General features: G+C 43.1%; 1 non-coding gene across 1 annotated transcript; it reads right to left on the reverse strand.

Moving 5' to 3' along the window:
- Positions 1–1,840: 1,840 nt before the first annotated feature.
- Positions 1,841–1,948, reverse strand: LOC138429809 (U6 spliceosomal RNA). The gene has a single exon (XR_011252899.1). It is a non-coding gene; the product is annotated as a U6 spliceosomal RNA (small nuclear RNA).
- Between the last annotated feature and the right edge of the window lie 13,608 nt (positions 1,949–15,556).

A 15,556-nucleotide genomic window follows, 5' to 3' on the forward strand; every position in this document is an offset into this window, starting at 1 on the left:
TGAAGCTCCAATACTTTCACCATCTGATGTGAAGAGCCGACTCATTGGAAAAGACCCTGATACTGGGAATGATTGAAGGCAAAAGGAAAAAAGGGCAGCAGAAGATGAGATGGCTAGATAGCATCACTGACTCAATGGACATGAGTTTGAACAGCCTCTGGGAGATAGTGAAGGAGAGGGAAGCCTGGTGTGCTGCGGTCCATGGGGTAACAAAGGGTTGGACAGGACTCAGTGACTGAACAACAGCAACAGCCATTAAAAAGATGGGCAAAGGACTTGGTGAGACATTTCTCCAAAGAAGATATACAAACAGATGAAAAGACACTGAGTATCCTTAGCCATTAGGAAATGCAAATCAAAATCACTTCGCACCTACTAGGATGGCTATAATTTTTCCAAAAAAGGAAAACTAAATGCCAGTGAGGATATGGAGAATTTGGAACCTTAGTACATTGCTGACGGGTATGTAAAACGCAGCAGCCACCGTGGAAAACAGTTTGACAGTTCCCCAAAAAGGTAAATATAGAATTACCATATGACCCAGCAGTTTCACTCACAGGTACAGGCATACCACGCAGATACTGTGGGTTTGGTTTTGGACCACCAAAACCAAGCGGATATTACAGTAAAGTGAGTCAGATGAAGTTTTTGGTTTCCCAGTGCATATATAAGTTAAAAGTGAAAGTGAAAGTTGCTCAGTCGTGTCCAACTCTTTGCGACCCCATGGACTGTAGTCCATGGATTTCTCAGGCCAGAATACTGGAGTGGGTAGCCTTTCCCTTCTCCAGGGCATCTTCCCAACCCAGGGATCAAACCCAGGTCTCCCGCATTACAGGCGGATTCTTTACCAGCTGAGCCGCATATATAAGTTACGTTTACACTGTACTGTAGTCTATTAGTGTGCAATAGCATCTTTCTAAAAAGCAATGTATATACTTTAAAAATACTTCACTGCTAAAAATGCTAACCATTATCTCAGCGAGTCACAACCTTTTTGCTGATGGAGGATCTTGCCTCATTGTTGATGGCTGCTGACTGATCAGGGTGATTGCGGAAGACTGGGGTGGCTATTGCAAATTCTTAAAACAAGACAGTGATGAATTTTGCCACATTGATTGACTCTTCCTTCTACACATGATTTCCCCACAGCATGCAACTCTAATAGCATTTTACTTAGAGAATTTCTTCCAAAGTGGAGTCAATCTGCTCACCCTGCCGCTGCTTTATCAGTTGGGTTTATGTAATATTCTAAGTCATTTGTTGTCATTTCAACAATCTCCAAAGTATCTGCACGAGGAGTAGTTTCCATCTCAAGAAACCACTTTCTCTGCTCATCCATGAAAATTGTATCATCTTCAGGCTCCACTCCTAATTCTAGTTTTCTTCCTGTTTCCACCACATCTGCAGTTGCTTCCTCCACTGAAGTCTTTTTAAAAAATTTATGTATTTTAATCAGAAGCCAATTACTTTACAATATTGTAGTGGTTTTTGCCATATATTGGCATGAATCAGCCATGGGTGTACATGTGTTCCCCATCCTGAACCCCTCTCCCACCTCCCTCCCCATCCCATCCCTCAGGGTCATCCCAGTGCACCAGCCCTGAGCACCCTGTCTCATGCATCAAACCTGGACTGGCGATCTGGTTCACATATGATAATACACATGTTTCAGTGCTGTTCTTTCAAATCATCCCACCCTTGCCTTCTCCCACAGAGTCCAAAAGACTGTTCTTTACGTCTGTGTCTCTTTTGCTGTCTCGCATATAGGGTCATTGTTACCATCTTTCTAAATTCCATATATATGTGTTAATATACTATATTGGTGTTTTTCTTTCTGACTAAAAACATGGAACACTTCACGAGTTTGCGTTTCATCCTTGTGCAGGGGCCATAGCTAATCTTCTCTGTATTGCCCCAATTTTAGTATATGTGCTGCCAAAGCGAGCATTCCATGTGCATCTTTTTGTTTACTACGTGTGCGTGCTAAGTTGCTTCAGTCGTGTCCAACTCTTTGCGACCCCATGGACTGTAGCCCATCAGGCTCCTCTGCCCATGGGATTCTCAAGGCAAGAATACTGGAGTGGGTTGCCATGCCCTTCTCCAGGGAAATCTTCCTGACTCAGGGATTGAACCTGTCTCTCCCGTAGCTCCTGCACTACAGGCAGAGGCTTTACCTCTGAGCCACCGGGGAAACCTTTACTTATTTACTACAATGGAGTGCAAACTGCATTGGAAGCAGGTATTAAAAATAAAAGGATTGAGAATTTATTGGCAGTCCAGTAGTTAGGACTCAGCACTTTCACTGTCAGGGCCTGGGCTCAATCCTTGGTCAGGGAACTAGAATCCTGCAGGCTGTGTGGCCTGGCAGAGAGAATAGTACCAAGACAGAGGAAGATCAAACACTCTCAGCGCTGCTGTCTTCAAGGGAAACTGTGACTCGCTCACTCTTTCTTCTGACATGACTCCTCTTCTCTCTGGCGCTCCAGGCCCAGTGCACGCCTGGTTCCCCCCCGCAGCCTGGCCCCCGGGGGCGGAGGCCTTTCTCTGCTGAAGTCTTGAACCCCCTCAAAGTCATCTAAGAGAGTTGGGGTCGACTACTCCCAGGCTCCTCTTAATGTTGATATTTTGACCTCTTCTAATGAATCATGTTCTTCATGGCATCTAAAATGGTGAGCATTTCCCGAGGGTTTTCAATTGGCTGCCCAGATACATCAGAGGAATCACTACCTCTGGCAGCTATAGCCTTACAAAGCATATTTCTTAAATAATAAGATTTTATTACTATATGTAAAATAGATAGGGACTCTCTGGTGGCTCAGAGGTAAAGAATCCACCTGCCAATACAAAAGACTCAGATTTGATCCCTGGGTTTGGGAGATCCCCTGGAGAAGGAAATGGCAACCCACTCCAGTATTCTTCGTGGGGAAATCCCATGGGCAGAGGAGCCTGGCGGGCTGCAGTCCATGGGGCCGCAAAGAGCTGGACATGACTGAGCGCACACACACACACACAAGGGAAAAGAGTCCGAGAAAGAATCTTCGTGCATATATGTTCTATATCTATCTATATAAATCACCGTGCTGTCCACTGGAGCTAACACAACATTGTAAACAGACTCTGCTTCAGTGAAATTTAAAAAAAAATAAATAAATAAGGGAAAAAAATAAGACTTGAAAATCTAAATGGTTCCTTGATTAATCTGCTGCAAAGTGGATATTGTGTTGACAGGCATGAAAACATTAACCTTTTTAAAAAAATTAATTTATTCATTTATTTTCAGCCACACCCTATGTCATGTGGCCATACGCCAACCAGGGATCCAACCCATGCCCCCTGCATTGAAAGGGGAGTCTTAACTACTGGACCACCAGGGAAGTTCCCCCCCAGCCCCTGAAAAAATTAATCTTGTTATCCTTCTCCATCAGAGTTCTTATATTTTGAAAACAGTCTTTTTTTTTTCCTGAGCACTAGTTCTCAACAGTGGGCTTAAATATTCAGTAAACCATGTTGTAAACAGATGTGCTATCATGCAGCCTTTGTGGTTCTGTTTATAGAGCACAGGCAGAGTAGATTTAGTCTAATTCTTACGGGCTCTAGGATTTTTGGAATGGTAAATGAACACTGGCTTCAACTTAAAGTCTCCAGATGCTTTAGGCGCTGATAAGAGAGTTAGCCTGTCCTTTGAAACTTTGAAGCCAGGCACTGACGTCTCTCTAGCTAGAAAGTCCTAGATGGCAACTTCTTTCAATAGAAGGTTGTTTATTCTGCATTGAAAATCTATTTAGTGTAACCATCCTCATTCATTATCTCAGCTAGATCTTCTGGATAACTTGCTGCAGCTTCTACATCAGCACTTGCTGCTTCACCTTGCACATTAACCTCGTTAACCAAACTCTGCTAGCTTCAAATTTTTCTTTGGCAGTTTCCTCACCTCTCTCAGCCTTCACAGAGTTGAAGAGAATTGAGTCTTGCTGGAAACAGTGTCAGACTTTATTTTTTTGGGCTCCAAAATCACTGCAGATGGTGACTGCAGCCATGAAATTAAAAGACACTTACTCCTTGGAAGAAAAGTTATGGCCAACCTAGATAGCATGTTGAAAAGCAGAGACATTACTTTGCCAACAAAGGTTTGTCTAGTCAAAGCTATGGTTTTTCCAGTGGTCATGTATGGATGTGAGAGTTGGACTGTGAAGAAAGCTGAGCGCTGAAGAATGCTTTTGAACTGTGGTGTTGGAGAAGACTCTTGAGAGTCCCTTGGACTGCAAGGAGATCCAGCCAGTCCATTCTGAAGGAGATCAACCCTGGGATTTCTTTGGAAGGAATGATGCTAAAGCTGAAGCTCCAGTACTTTGGCTACCTCATACAAAGAGTTGACTCATTGGAAAAGACTCTGATGCTGGGAGGGATTGGGGGCAGGAGGAGAAGGGGACGACAGAGGATGAGATGGCTGGATGGCATCACTGACTCGATGGACATGAGTCTGAGTGAACTCCGAGAGTTGGTGATGGACAGGGAGGCCTGGCGTGCTGCGATTCATGGGGTCGCAAAGAGTCAGACACGACTGAGCGACTGAATGAAATGAAATGAGTCTTGCTCTGGGGCTTCCCTGGTGTCTCAGATGGTAAAGAATTTGCCTGCCAGTCCGGGAGACCTGGGTTTGATCCCTGGGTCAGGAAGGCCCCCTGCAGAAGGGAATGGCAACCACTCCACTATTCTTGCCTGGAAAATTCCATGGACAGAAGAGCCTGGTGGGCTACAGTGCATGGGGTCACCTGAATTAAGCTCTGGGTTAAAGGAATGTTGTGGCTGGTTTGACCTTCTATGCAGATCATAAATTTTTCTCCGTATCAGAAATAAGGTTGTTTTGCTTTCTTATCATTTGTGTGTTCACTGAACTAGCACTTTTAATTTCCTTCAAGAACTTTTCCTTTGCATTTACAACTTGGCTGTTTGATGCAAGAGACTTAGCTTTTAGTCTCTCTTGGCTTTCAGCATGCCTTCCTCATTAAGCTTAATCTTTTTTAGCTTTTGATTTAAAGTGAGAGACGTGTGACTTTCTTTCACTTGAACACTGAGAGGCCATTGTAGGGTTATTAATTGGCCTAATTTCAGTATTGTTTTAGGGAATAGAGGGGCCCAAAAAGAGGAAGAAAGGTGGGGGAGTAGCCAGTTGATGGAGAAGTCAGAACACATAGATTTATTGCTTAAATTTGTTGTCTTCTGTGAGTGCAGTTTGTAGTGCCCTAAAACAATTACAATAGTAGCATCAAAGATCACTGATCATAGATCAATATAACAAATATAATAATAATAAACCTTAACATATTTTGAGAATTACTAAGCTGTGACGTGGAGATGTGGAGTGAGCAAATGCTGTTGAAAAAAAAAATGGTGCAGGCAGACTTGCTCAATGCAGGGTTACCACAAGCTTTCAGCTTCTAAAGAGAAGTAGTATCTGTGCAGTAAAATGAGGTATGCCTGTATATACCTAAAATGATTGAAAACAGGTACTCAAATTGTTATTGTTGTTTAGTTGCTAAATCATGTCTGACTCTTTTGCACCCTCGTGGACTGTATCTCTCAGTTCTGCTGCCCATGGGATTTCCCAGGCAAAAATGCTGGAGCGGGTTGCCATTTCCTTCTCCAGCGGATCTTCCCGACCCAGGGATCAAACCCGTGTCTCCTGTATTGGCAGGTGGGTTCTTTACCACTGAGCTACCAGGGAAGTCCACACTCAAATACTTTCACACAAATGTTCATAGCAGCACTGTTCACAGTAGCCAAAAGGTGGGAACGACCCAAATGCCCATCAGGGGTGAGTGAATAAAGGAATTGTGGAACATACACACAGTGGAATATTGTTCAGCCATAAAAAGGAGTGAAGTGCTGAAACACGCTGCAACAACGTAGAGGAATCTCAACAACATTATGCTGAAGTAAAAGAATTCAGATACAGAAAGGTCCATGTTGTATGATTACATTTACATGAAATATATCAGAATAGATAAATCCTTATAAATCCATAGAGACAGAAAGTATGTTGGTAGTTGCCTGGATTTGAGGGAGAGGGGACTGAAGAGTGACTGTCTCTGAGGCTTTCTTTAGGGGAAATGAAAATGCTTTAGAACGAGATGGACACTGTGAATGTGCTAAATGCCCCTGAATTGCATGCTTTCTAATGGCTGCTGCTGCTAAGGCGCCTCAGTCGAGTCCGACTCTGTGCGACCCCAGAGACGGCAGCCCACCAGGCTCCCCTGTCCCTGGGATTCTCCAGGCAAGAACACTGGAGTGGGTTGCCATTTCCTTCTCCAATGCATGAAAATGAAAAGTGAAAGTGAAATCACTCAGTCGTGTGTGACTCCAGTGACCCCATGGACTGCAGCCTACCAGGCTCCTCCATCCAAGGGATTTTCCAGGCAAGAGTACTGGAGTGGGTTGCCATTGCCTTCTCCGTTATAATGATTCAGTTCAGTTCAGTTCAGTCGCTCAGTCGTGTCCGACTCTTTGCGACCCCATGAATCGCAGCACGCCAGGCCTCCCTGTCCATCACCATCTCCCGGAGTTCACTCAGACTCACGTCCATCGAGTCAGTGATGCCATCCAGCCATCTCATCCTGGTTCGTCCCCTTCTCCTCCTGCCCCCAATCCCTCCCAGCATCAGAGTCTTTTCCGATGAGTCCAACTCTTCGCATCAGGTGGCCAAAGTACTGGAGCTTCAGCTTTAGCATCATTCCTTCCAAAGAAATCCCAGGGTTGATCTTCAGAATGGACTGGTTGGATCTCCTTGCAGTCCAAGGGACTCTCAAGAGTCTTCTCCAACACCACAGTTCAAATGCATCAATTCTTCGGTGCTCAGCTTTCTTCACAGTCCAACTCTCACATCCATACATGACCACAGGAAAAACCATAGCCTTGACTAGACGGACCTTAGTCGGCAAAGTAATGTCTCTGCTTTTGAATATACTATCTAGGTTGGTCATAACTTTTCTTCCAAGGAGTAAGCGTCTTTTAATTTCATGGCTAGTTATATGTTATTTGAATATCACCTTGATTTTATTTATTTAATTAATTTTATAATGCCAGGTCTCAGTTGTGGCATGTGGGAATCTAGTTCCCTGACCAGGGATTGAACCCAGGCCCCCTGTATTGGGAGCAGAGAGTCTTAGCCACTGGACCACCAGGGAAGTCTCTCACCTCAATTTTTTAAAAAGCTATTTGATCTAAATTCTCTAAATTCCCTAAATTCCTATTTAGGGCCCACAGGTGGATGACTGCCCCTTCTCCACTTGGAAAGGACATTGGAGGTTTATTCTTAGAAAACGTAAAACAGAAGTTCTCTGGACTATGGGATACAAGCCTAGTTGAGGATAAGGGTACCTTATTGAAAATACAGGGATTTAAAGAAAGTGAGATGAATTTGAGCAAACTCTAGGAGAGAGTGAAGGACAGGGGAGCCTGGCATGCTGCAGTCCATGAGGTCGAAAAGATGCAGGCAGGGCTTAGTGAATGTGCAACAGCAACAAAGAAGCTGGTGTAAGATGTTGAGACACCAAACCTCCCCCCACACCTAGCCTTCTAATACCTTAGAAGTGTTTTCTGAAATATGACTAGCCCCAGAGAACTGACTTAAAGACAATGACTTTGGAGTTCCTCCACGGAAATGGCTCTGCTTGATCACCCTACAGTGACCCTTACCGGCATAAAGCTCCGCCCAGTCTCACAGGGCTGCCAGTCATCCTGCTAGGGACTACCAGTGTTTCCCAGGGGGATCTTTATAGGAAAGGCATAGATACAAAACCAAAATCCGACGATGGAAAAACCAAACCAAAAACAGAAACAAGCAACTTGAAAGAAACTGATACAATGTAGAGAGAAGAAAATTTTACCAAAAAACCCACCATAATTAATATTCCTTGAGAAGGTACTACCCTGATCAAGCAAAAATAAGGTGCCTTTTAAAAAAAGTATAGTCAGAGAACAAGAAAGAGATAATAGAAATTAAAAATGTGAAAAAATATGAGAATTAAAAAAATGAGGGAAAGTATAACTGAAAAATTTTAAGAAATTTCCCGGAATAGAAGGGCATGAATTTCTAGATATAAAGGGCCTATCAAGTATCCCAACACAATTGAGAAAAACCAAGAACCTCACCAAGGCACATCCTTGTAAAATTTAAAATACTGGAGATTAAACATATGTATTTAGTACATATATATTTCTAAGGATGCAAGCAAATGGTCCAAATTAGAATTTATAATAACAACTCTGGAAGCTAGAAGGTGAAGGAGAAAAGCATTAAAAATTCTGCTGGAATATAATTTCCAACCTGCAATTCCATACACAGCTAACCTGCAATTATGAATTACTCTAGAATAAAGGCATATTCATTAATTCCAGGTTCAGATGCAAGTGACAGAAACCCAAAACAGTAGTTACAATTTTCTCTCTCACATAAAAATCCAGGTCACTCGAGTGGCTCTGTTCCACGAAACGCTCAGCATCTCAGGTTCATTCCAGTCCTCGCTCTGCCATGGCCAGATGTGGGCTTCATCCTCATGGTTCAGGATGGTAGCATCTGAGTCCCAGCCACCTGACAGATGGGGGAAGGGATGATGAAGAAGGAGCAAAGGGCACTTGGCAGCTACATCTTTAGGAATTTCTCAGAAGCTGCCAAGTAACACTTTTGCTTACATCGCATCATCAGAATTTGTTCACCTGGAAAATGTAGAAATAAAGACTTGATTTTGGATGATCTTGTGCCCAGCTGAACACTTTCTTACTATGGAAAACCAGAAGACAGGTGTGTGGAATAAGTAGCAGTCCCTGTTACACAGTCTTGAACATTTTTCAAGCATTCTTTGCCTGAAGCTCCTGGCAGAGGGTACAGCTGTCCCTCAGTGTCTGCAGGGGATTCATTCCAGAACCCTTCCTACTAAAAATCAATGATGCTCAAGTTCCTTATATAAAATGGCGCAATATAGTTGGCCATATGTATCCACGTGTTCTGTTGCAGGTCTGTACTACCTAAAGCGAAGGGATAAGGCAAGAAAGAGGAAGACTTGAGATCCATGAGCAAGGATATCTGACACCAGGGACTCCCTGTGTTGCTTAAATGATGACAGCTGAGTTACAGGCTTAGATGGCAGCCAGCCCAGAGTAGAGAGGTCAGAAGGTTCCAGGAGGGATTTCTTTAAGAACATGACACTGACAGAAGACTTCATAATTTGCTTTCACCTGACAGGCACAGCAATATACCTTTACTTCTATGACAGTCTACTCCATATGTTTGAATATAATGAGGAGACATTTATATATCAGAGGTTCAGTTAGGAATAAATGCCTAGAAAACTAGGCAAATGAAAAGACAAAGGAATTATTAACTCAAAGGCAATTATTAGCTCCAAGGAAAACATGTGGAAAAGTAATAATGTCTTAACATAGAGTTCAATCGTGAATAGCATTTACATAGTTATAAAGTTGTAATCCTAGGCTTCCCTGGTGCCTCAGTGGTAATGAATCTGCCTGTCAATGCAGGAGACACAGGTGTGATCCCTAGTCTGGGAAGGTCCCACATGCTTCAGAGCAACGAAGCCTGTGTGCCACAAATACTGAGCCAGTGCTCCAGAGCCCCGGAGCTGCAACTACTGAGCCACATGCTGCAGCTACTGAAGCCTGCGTGCCCTAGAGCTTGCGCTCCACAATAAGAGAAACAGGAGAAGCCGCCGCAGTGAGAAGCCTCAGCTCGAGAGTAGCCCCCACCTGCCACAACTGAAGAAAGCCCTCGAAGCAATGAAGATCCAACACAGCCAGAGAGAGTAAAATTAAAAATAAATAAAACTATAATCTCAAATATCTTCCTGACTAAAATCACAAATGTATATTTGGAGGATGGTGACATAGTGTGTGTGTATGAGTGTGTGTGTGAGAGAGAGAGCCTGGATAATGGAAGAGAGCTAGATCTCATTGTCCAACAGTGGTAAGTTGACAAATAATGGTTAAAACTAGACAAATCAAGAATTTAAAATGTATCCACATTATTTGAAAATATGGAGATAAACATCAAATGCCAAAATAATCAGCTATAAGGACCGAAAAAGGTGCTTACTTCTGAAAGAGCTGGAGATGAAGAAGGGTTGAAACAGATCTTCCATTTTTTACTAACAAGCCTTTGGAAGTATCTAACTATTTACATGCCAAACTTCATTAAACATTAAAACGTAAATTTTTTAAAGAATAGGTAATGAGATTCTCTTTCCTGGGCTCCTCAGGTGAGAAATGTGGCATCAGACAGTAGGAGACAAACACTGACAGGAATGGTAGACAGTGGCTGAGCCACACTAAGAACCTGGGGTAGAAAATCCACAGATCCCTATTCCCAGAGTGCTCCTGGACTCCCGACTTCCTTAGGCTCCCATTTACATGAAGCCTGATCCCATTAGAGCCTCAGATCCAGGAGAGTTTGTCTCTCTTGTCAGTCTGTTTCCCTTATTTGAGCTTTGTTGAGTGAACTTCTGTTTCTTGCAGTGGAAAAGTCCTGCTAAAATAAAGCTATGAGGGGTTTCCCTGGCAGTCCAGTGGTTAAGACTCAGTGCTTCCAGTGTGGGCCGCATGGGTTTGATCCCTGTTGGAGAAACTATGATTCCACATGCTGTGAGCCACATGGAAACATTTTAAAAAAATATATAGAGATACGTGTTGCTTCCAAAACTCCTGCCCTCTCCCTCCACTTTATTTTGAAGGAGAGATTCCATTATACTTTATGACCTCCTAAGAACTTCACTGATGTGGCAAGTCCTTTTATTTCTGCAAAATTCCCCTCACACCCCATTACAGTCATGTCTCAGCAAGAGGATGAAGATACTTCCTATTTGGGAATTCCTTGGTGGTCCAGTGGTTAGGACTCTGCACTTTCACTGCATGAGAATGCAGGTTCAATCCCTGGTGAAGGAACTAAAATCCCTACAAGCTGTGAACTGCAGCCCCACTAAAAAAAAGAAGATACTTGCTACTTCCTAATGTCCAGTGCAAAGCAGGATGATACTGTATCATCAATGCAGCAGATTAAGGTGACATTCATGAAGGAATAAATTAGAGTAACCAAGCATCCCTGTTGGCCAGGGACCCAGGGGTTTCCTGGGATGCAGAACTTTCAGACAGTCCTGGACATATTTTGGTAAAGTGGATGAGGTGTCTGTGAAGATACCCTGCTGTACCTGCCACTAGAAGATAAATACCTTCTGCTGGTATGAATAAAGAGATAAAATATTTTAAAAATCATATACCAAATACCTACATAATTAAGCTTGAGATAACCCTCCATTATTTTTCAAGTCCTGTCAACCTTTGGTACCAGCCAGCCTGGAGAATGGAATGATGCTTTCCTCCAAGGTTCCCAAGGAAGCAGCCTTCCTCCAAAGTTCCCAAGCTCTAGGTCAATAACTGACTCAGGGCTGGTTACTGCCAGAGGGCATGTGACTGTGTACTGTGTTGGCTTGACTTACGTCTTTGTTCATTAAACTAAGGATTTATTTTGCTGTACAAATCAAGCAGAACCGAGACCTGCCCATCTGTCCTGTTCCTGCCAACGCCTCACGCAGGAGCCAAAACCTCAGCTCAGTGTCTTAGGCCATTTCTTGCACCAAAAGGACCACACCTACTTGGCTTTTGCTTTTTTGTGGCCACAGCTAGGGGTGATATGCAAAATATTTAGCAGCTGGTTACCACATGGCCACCAGCCAATTAGAATAGACACTAACTGTAGCAAGGAGACAGATTCCAGGAGGCCAACAGCTGTGCTAGGGGTTAACCATTTAGTTGCGGGATCAGAAGGAGGTCCAGGGCCTGAAGACAGGTAAATGGGGGTGGGGCACTAGGGGGCTTGAGGCAGCAATTTACAAACTGATGGAAAGCATTTCAGTCCTTCAATAACCAGTGTGGCCACAAGCAGAAGGTCAGCCTGGCCTCAGCAAAGAAAAGACTGGATAGTCCATTCACTTTGCTTTTAATACCTGCCTCTCTTTGAGTCTGACCATCTAGGCTCCACCTTTCCCAGTGTTATTAGTGATTTCATTTTGGTTAACCACCCTCCTTCCATGTTCCTGGCCAGGACAGCTCTTCCGGTGCCCCGCCCTGCCCATCCCCCAGCACAGAGGCTGTACTAAGTAGTGTCTCGTCAGTGGTGAACTTTTCTGATGATGAAGACGTCTGCTGATGAAGTGTGTGTGTTGGCGGGGCGGTGGATGCAGCCGTCCGCGGGTCGTTGGTGACATACCGGCATTCCTTCTCCTCCGGTCTTGGTATTTTTTCACCTAGGATGATGTGCCAAGAGTCCTCAGGCTCTTCAGTGTTAGCTCGACAAAGTATAATCAGCCAATCTGTGAGCAGGAAGAGAAAGAAAACAGGGGTAGGGGTGGGGAGGAGGGAACAGAGACGGAGACAGAGAGGAAAAAAGGGAGGCAGGAGGGAGGAAGGGAGTGAAGTCATAGTCTAGTCATCTTTATTTGTTCCATCTTCCTTGATTGTGAACCCATGGAATCCGAATCCACATAGACACTCCTACAGCAACTCCCTAGAAAATATCTGCAATCCATTTTGCCTGTGAGTCCTCTTTTTCTCTGCTTGGATTTTGCACACCATCCTTGGTTTCACAGTATTTCCGAACTCCTGTGACCAGATGTTCCTCGTTATGAGGTGACTCATCGCACTGGCTTGGCAATCGTGGTGAATGCAGCAGAAATTATTTGGAGGGGCCCAGGAGGCTGGGGAGTTCCATCCCCCAAGATATGGCTATTCCAGCCGCCAGGATTTCAGCCTTTGAGAATCAAGACCTCAGTTTTAACCATAGAAACCCAGCACAGTTGTGAACTTAGCAAACACTGTAATTTGACAATTTACAGTGTCTTTTTTTCAATGTAAAATATTTCACAGGAAAATTTTGTTGATAACATATTTGAAAATATACAAAGAATACGTATTACACATATGCGTGATGAGTAAAAATAAATGAGCACTGGGAAGCCTGCTACTCAAGTGGAAAAATAAAATATGACCAATATTTGCTTTAGAGAGAATATGATAAAAAATTTACCAAAATTTACTTTTCAGTGGTTTCCAATCACTGGCTAGTAGTAAAATGGTTTCTTGTTAACAGGGCCACTGAGTAGCCTTGAGTATTGTTACGGATTCTATCCAGGTACCCTGGGACTAAAATCTGTTCCTTCCTGATTCAAATCACCTAATGCTATGAAAAATGTCCCTACAGTCTTTGTACTCCTTATTCCCTGAAAATGTCTCTCAAGTAGTGGTTCTCAAACTTCAGTGTACTTTAGGATCAGCTGGGGAGATTCGAAAAAACCTGATGCCCTGGTCCTGCCCCCAGAACAATGAAAATCTATGGATGCAACCCAGGTATCCATGCTTTTTCTTTCTTAGTTTTTGGTCACACTGGGTCTTTCTCTAGTTGTGTGGAGTGGGGATTACTCTTCTTGCAGTGTGGGGGCTTCTCATTGCTGCGGCCTCTCTTATTTTGGAGCACAGGTTCTAGGCACACCGGGTTCAGCAGTTGTGGCTCACGGGCCCTAGAACGCGGGCTTAGTAGTTGTGGTGCATGGGCTCAGTTGCTCCGTGGCATTTGAAATCTCCCAAGACCAAGGATCAAATGCATGTCCCCAGCACTGGCAGGCGGATTCTTATCCATTGGACCACCAGGGATGTCCCATCCACAATTTTTAAAATACTTTAGGTGATTTAAAGTGCTCTAAAGGTATGGCAATAAAGTCCACCAAAGCTTTACTATCTTTTAAAAAAAATTTTTATTTGCACTGAGTCTTGGCAGCACTCAGGATCTTCAGTCTTTGCTGTGGCACATAGAAGCTTTTGGTTGTGGGATGTGAGATCTAGTTCCCTGACCAGAGATGGAACCTGGGCCCCCTGCATTAGGAGCTCGGAGTCTTAACTACTGGACCACAAGAGAAGTCATCAACGCTTTCTTTACTTTTAATGGATAGAATATCAAAATACCAAGACTTCATGAACCGTTTTATTAATCCATGGACTTCAAACTTCCCAAATAAGGATGTAGAAATCATCTCCGTGTCTCTTTCCACTGTATTGCTACAGAAGAGCCCATACCTCTTCTGAGATTATGTTGCTTCTGACTCTACTCCTAGAAATAAACTTCTGTGTTTGTTAGGGTAGTTTGATATTTTGTTTGCAAGAAATAGGGCTAACTTTGAGATTTTTAGGGAAAAAAGAGTGTATGGGTATACTCTCGGGATATAGATGGTCTTGAACTGGAAGTCTACTCAGAATCTGAGATTGGACTGGGGACAGGTTACTGCCTTTTCTGTCATTCAGTAGACAAAGAAAACTACACAGAGAGGAAACCCAGGTCAGTATGTCCTCACTGGTGAATTCTACCAATACAGAAAAGAAGATCAATACCAGTTATTCACAAGCTCTTCAAAAAAATAGAATAGGAGGGATACTTTCATTCCATGAGACCAGTATTACCCTGATACTAAAGCCAGCAAAGGGACTTCCCTGGTAGTCCAATGGTTAAGAATCCACCTTTCAATGCAGGGGACTTGGGTTCAATCCCTGGCTGGGGAACTAAGATCCCAAATGCCAGGAGGCAACTAAGCCTGCGTGCAACAACTACTGAGCTCGAACACCACAGCTAGAACGCAGCCGATGTGCCACAACGAGCCTGTATGCCGCACTTGAGGCCTGGTGCAGTCGTCAGTACATAGATATTTAAAATAAATAAGACCAGGCGAAGACATCAAAGAAAACTACAGACCAGTGTGAACATGGACACAAAAATCATCAACAAAATAGGAGCAAACTGAATCCAGAAACATATAAAAAGGATTATACAGCATGGCAAAGTGGGATTTATCTGTGGAATGCTGGATCAGTTTAACATCCAAAAACCAATTAGTCTAATACACTGTATCAGTAGGATAAAACCCCCAAACCGTATGATCATCTCAATAGATTAAGAGAAAGCATTTGATAAAATCCAACACTCTTTCACGATAAAAACTCTAAACAAACTAGGAATGAAGGGACCTTCTCCAATCTGATAAAGGAAATCTGCAAAAACCTTACAGCTGGGATCATGCCTAATAGTAACAGACTGAATGCTTTCCCGTTAATGTTGGGAACAAGACAAAGATGGCCTGTCTTACCCCCTTTTGTTAAACATTATACTGGAGGTCTATCCGGAGCTATCAGGCAAGAAAGTGAAATAAAAGTCATCTAGATTAGAAAGAAAGAAGTAAAACTATCTCTCTTCACAGATGGCATGATCTTGCATATCAACAGTCCTTAAGAATCTATTAAAAACCTATTAGAACTAATAAATGAGTTTGACAAGGTTACAAGACACAAGACCAATAAACAGAAATCAATTGTATTTCTATACATTAGCAATGAACAATCTGAAAGTGAAATTAAGAAAATAACTCAATTTGCGACAGCATCAAAAATAACAAAATATTTCAGGATAAGTTTTTAAAAAAGAAATGTAAAACATATACTCTGAAACTTATAA

This window comes from Ovis canadensis, chromosome 24, assembly GCF_042477335.2.
Source record: "Ovis canadensis isolate MfBH-ARS-UI-01 breed Bighorn chromosome 24, ARS-UI_OviCan_v2, whole genome shotgun sequence".
NCBI lineage: Eukaryota > Metazoa > Chordata > Mammalia > Artiodactyla > Bovidae > Ovis > Ovis canadensis.